The following is a 5749-nucleotide window of genomic DNA, read 5'->3' as shown; positions in this document are numbered from 1 at the left end:
CATGGGGGGTGGGGGGGAAAGAAAAAATGTTTTAAAATCAGAGAAGGCCTTGTGTTGCATCTCAATTCTGTGACCTTAGACCTATGCCATCCAATATGGTAGCCACTAGCCACACGTGGCTATTTAAATCGAAATCAAATAAAATTAGATACAATTAGAAACCAGTTCCTTAGTAGCACTAGCCACATTTTCAGTGCTCAATGGCCACATAAGGCTACTGGCTTCCACACTGGACAGCACAGACATAGAACATTTCCAACATTGCTGAAAGCTCTACTGGGTAAGCACTGCCATAGACAAATCACTTAGCATCTTTGAAGTCTCAGTTTACTCATTTGTCAGTTGGATTAGATGGTAACCAAGGTTCTTTTTTCTGAAAATTTTGGAAAGTCTGGAATCCACACCTATTCCCTTCGAAGTGCTAGAATATGACTGGTTGACGAATAATTAGAATATAAAATGGCCAGAGAATAACGACAACAGAAGTTTAGCTACAAGCTTGGTGCAACAGTTGGAGAAAGGGGAGAAATTTGCTTTGACCTGGTACTTTGCAGACTCTCACTATGCTAAAGTCGCACCTTGTCTTTCACCCCCTGCACTTATAGCCCTGCTCCCAAGCCCTTCCCCAGCCTCAAAAAATATATTCAACTCTTTGAGCCTACTCTCTGCTAGTTGGCTAAACTGATCAACTAAGTACCACTACATTTTAGTGTTGATGCCCAAAGGGTTCAAATGATAGCTTAGCATGCTGCAGGGCAAGAGCACAAGCCAGGATTTAGCAGAGCTCAGAGCTAGACCTTGACCTGTCACCATGCAGCTGGTAACTTTGGATAAGTCACCTGCTGGGGCACAATTTCTTCATATGTAACATTATATATAAGTCTAAGGACTTCAAGGTCATCCCCAAATCCAAGATTCTAGATTGTACCATTAGGGTTTTCCATTGCACTGGCCAGTTTGCATTGGCCATGAAGGGATTAGCAAGATTGTCTCTAGAGTGATGAGGAAGGTCTCATAGAACAGGCGTATTCCCCTTCCCAAAGCCCTAGGCTAGGTAGTACAGTGCAAGCTGCCCTTGTTTCTAATCAAGCTCCCTCCTGCAGATGAGTCACTCAGCAGAAAAGGTGTGTCCAGGCGCCTGCCTGCCTCGGCTCATTAATGGAATTCCTTATATGGCACTTGTTTTTCTGACAGGCAATATGTTCTTGGAAATGAAGCTTAAGTCAGGTCTTCAGGTGACATTCAGAGAACATTTGCTTTGTTTTGTTTCACAAAATGTTGTCTCAAGGCTAACAGCCTTTTCACCAGGAAGTTTCCTCCTGGACATGTTCAGCTGCCACAGAAATAGTTCAGATTCAGGGCCCAAAGCAAGGGGCATAGTGTGCCCTGCTCTCTCCCACAAATAATCCCATGTTCTCTGAAAAGAGGGCACCACGAAGGCAGAAGCCCAGACAACTGGAGCCCTGCTGCAGCCAGTGTCTCTGCCAGGGTGGTGTGGAGATGCAGAGTCCTGCACGTGGTCTTCCCTTCCTTCTCTCTCTTCTTATGGCACATGGGCTGCTGCAGTGCAGAAAGGCTTGGTGTGTCCATGCTGGCTGGACAAGGACAATGAGGGTACGGCCATATTCCCAGAGGGGAGATGGGGTCAGCATGACCCTGTGCAGTGAGGGTAGCTCACTCTGCTCACAGACTGAACACAGGACCTTGTGCCTGCACCCCCACCCTCCATCTCTGGAGGATGCTGGCCTCTCTTAAGTCAAGACCGAGATGCCCCAGCCCCTGGCAATAGAAACTGTTCACCCTGCCTGCCTGAACCTGGAGTTTTCCAATACCATGCATGAGGGCTAGTTATGTGTCAGGGGCCATTTCATGCCTCACCGCATTGTCTCTGAGCCTCATGGTCACCCTGCAAGGTAGGTATTATTATCTTTCCTACTTTACCGATGAGAAGAATGGGGAGCATGACTTACCTATAGTCACCCAAACAGACAAGTGGCTGAGCTGGGACCAGAACTAGCTCTGGGAGGCTTTGGTACCCATGCTCTGGTTCTTTGAAGACTGGAGCCCTCCTAGAATAAATGAGTTTAAGGTTCAGCTATTATGTTTGAAGAAAAGTCTAGGAAGGGAAATGTATTTCTTTCCTATTGCTGCTGTAAGAAATTGCCACAAATTTAGTGGCTTTAAAAAACACAGATTTATTCTTTTAGAATTTTGGAGGCTGGAAGTTCGAAATAAATTTCAGTGGGCTAAAGTCAAGGTGCCAGCAGGGCTCATTCCTTCTGGAGGTTCTAGAGGAGAATCCATTTTCTTCACTTTCTATCTTCTACAGGCTGTCTGCATTCCTTAGTCATGTATCCAAAGGCCCTTTTGCCATATAAGGTAACACAGTTACAGGTTCTGGGGATTAGAGAATGGATACCTTTGGAAGGCATTTTTTCAGCCTCCCACAGGGGATTTCTCATTCACCTTGAGAAACATAAATAGTTGTTGAAAATGCATTTCAGTTACCTCCTTCACCTCTGCTCAGCCCTTTTCTCTTCCCCTTGGGTGGAAAGCAGGTCTGCAGAGACCCAGGGGTCCTGAGATGGTAGAAGGAGAAGACCCCACACAGAGGCGCTGGGCACATGCACCCAGGCCACTCCTTGCTCCTGTGCACTCTTTTCTGTGGGGGTGGAGGCAGGAGAGTGAGAAGTCAGCGGCCTAGGGGCTGATACATTAGCTTTCTCAACCTCCTTTCTCATATGAAGGAAGCCCCCATTTCCTCTAAACTGCTTCACTACGATGGCCAGAAAAAAGAGCACCTATTTGCTTTAAGTATGTATTTTGTGTCCCATTGCATTTGAAACATGTCCAGTTTCCTCCCATGGTCTTCACAAGGCCCTGCAAGATGAGCCTCCTGGCCACATTTCCCATCTCAACCCATGCCATTGCCTTCTTCCTCCCTATGTTCTAGCCACACAAGCATGGCTGACACAAGAGAATGCTCACAATTTCAGCAGAACCAGCCATTGTTTTTTTCTGGTACTGCTTGCTGATAAGACACGTGTGCAGTGGCTTAATGTGTCCACATATGTCAGAGTCTTGCTTTCCACAATGCTTAGACTGTCTTTGAAAACAGAAATGTTATCTAAGCAACCTAACCCCCTTATGGATTTTTTTAAAAGCCCACAACAAAAAAGCATTAAAGTAACTAAACCAATACCTTTAAGTCACTCAAGTTCTAGCTAGGGACTATTAGAACGACTTCTTCCTTCAAAGCCTAATATATTTTGCAAAATTACTCCTTGTGTGGCAAGCAGGATGGTTAATATTATCCTTACTTTAGAGATGGCGAGACAGTCTCAGAAAAAGGAAGACAAACAACTTTTAAATAATAGTCCCAAGACTAGAGCCCAGTCTTTCTTTCTTTCTTTCTTTTTTTTTTTTGAGATGGAGTTTCGCTCTTGTTGCCTAGGCTGGAGTGCGATGGCGTGATCTCGGCTCACAGCAACCTCTGCCTCCCAGGTCCAAGCCATTCTCCTGCCGCAGCCTCCAGAGTAGATGGGATTACAGGCATGCGCCACCACACCCGGCTAATTTTGTATTTTTAGTAGAGACGGGGTTTCTCCATGTTGGTTAGGCTGGTCTTGAACTCCGGACCTCAGGTGATTCACCTACCTCGGCCTCCCAAAGTGCTGGGATTACAGGCGTGAGCCACTGCGCCCGGCCGAGCCCAGTCTTTCTAAACCACCCCTCCTTCTGTGCTTTGCACCTTAGGGTACTTGAAGATAAAGGATAAGGAACACTGTGAAAAGACAAAGCAACAGCGAGGTCTGCAAAATGATAAGCAACACAAATTGGATGCTGATAAAAAACTGGACACAATCTATATATATATGATATATGATATTATATGATATATGATATACCACTATAGAGTTCAGCTTGGCGGGACCAGAGGGTGAGAGCTACTTCTGGGGAACCCTAGCCTACTTGGCTGCTTTCAGCCCATATGTGCCCTGCACCCTTCATCCCTTTTCCTGCAATTTTTCTGTTTCTCCCTCCAACTCCACTCTGACTCAGACGTCAGGAGACAGCAGCTGAGGCCAGTGGGAGATGAGAAGGGGAGGAGGGGGCCAGAAACCATCTCCTCTCTGTGCCCCACCCACCCTCATGGCCCTTCTATATGTAGTTGATTAACTTTGCTTGGGTCATTCTTGGAATGCCAGAAGTTGGAGGGCAGGAAAAGAGGCATTTCTTCCAGGGTTTTCAATGGACGGGTCTTCCTAAAACATTTGCAGGGGCACCAGAATATAAAGTTTTAGGCTCAGGCCAGTAGTAAAGTGTTATGTATGCATGTTTTATTGCTTGTTTGCTTATTTCTAATGACCAGATCTTAGAGGAGAACATGGGCTCTGCTCTCTGACCAATGGGCTCTAACCCCCATACTATCTTGGCCAGGTCACAAACTTTTTGAGCCTTAATATTCTCATTTGTACAACTGAAGTAATAAGAATACCCACCTTTCTGGGATTGTAAAGAGGATTAATTAAGATAATGTATGATTCCGAGTAGTTTCTCAATAAACTAGAGTTATCATTGACTTCACTGTGCCTGCCATCTTGAATACAGTCTTTGATCAACAGGTGAATGGATGATACATAAAATAAGGATATATCATTGCATCCATGTTGCAGACATGAACCAGAGCTCTGGAATCCAAGAAAAGTTTTGGCATTCCACTCTCCCTTCTCAAGGATGACTTTAATCTTCAGAACCCATATATGGATGCTCATTGTGGGTAAACGTGAATTAGCAGTAACAAATCACGAAGCTTCCAGGAGGATCCAGGAGTCCTTTTTCTGACCAGGCTACAACCATTAACAGGTCTCAAACAGCATTAAAAGAAATAGGCTGGAATAGAAAATACCAATAGTAAGGGTATTTTTTTAGCTTTTTTTTATATGAAATTAAAATATAGTAAAATTTAATTTACTATAAATTTATATGAATTAATTTATAGTAAATTAAATTCAGTATGCTGTACTCATGTATACATATAAATATGCAAACATAAATACTTATATGTATTATTTTATTTATACTTATTTGTATTTATGTTTGTGTATTTATATGTATACATGCATATAGCATACTGAATGTAATGTACTATATAGTTCCTACTTTGGGTTATAATCCAAAAACTTTCAAAGATGCTGTTCTTGGTATAGACATTGCCTTTGCCCAATTTTCATAGAACAATAATTACTGTTGATTGTCCACCTCGTGACTATTTTTGGACTGTGTGTTTTAACAGAGCAACACCGAGAGTGAATATGAGAATCTAGGGTTTGGGGAAGACTCATGTTCTCAAGCTGCCTGCCTAGGTCACCCCCTGTTTCTTCAGGGAGCAGAGTTAATGGTACATTTTAAGCAATGGAGCCATTGAGTGAGTGACGCTTGGGAGTTTACATTGGTGGGGGTATGTCAGTGACTGCTTGTGGGTGCTTCCACTGCCCATATGTATGGTGCAGGCTGGACTTCAGAGAAATATCACGGAACACAATGACCGCTTACATCCCTTGCCCTGCGAACCACATCTCCAGCTCAGTCTCTGCCATTTCTGAGCTGTGTGTTGAGCCCTTCCTCTATAGGAGGAAAGTCTTCAGGGTAGGGAAAGAACCCTGTGGAGGAGCACAGGAGCATGCAGCATCCTGTGACTACCCCTCCTGGCAGAAAAACAATGGACTCTCCCAATGACGCCAGTGGT

Source organism: Pan paniscus, chromosome 4 (genome assembly GCF_029289425.2).
Source record: "Pan paniscus chromosome 4, NHGRI_mPanPan1-v2.0_pri, whole genome shotgun sequence".
NCBI lineage: Eukaryota > Metazoa > Chordata > Mammalia > Primates > Hominidae > Pan > Pan paniscus.
This window is presented reverse-complemented; position numbering follows the sequence as displayed.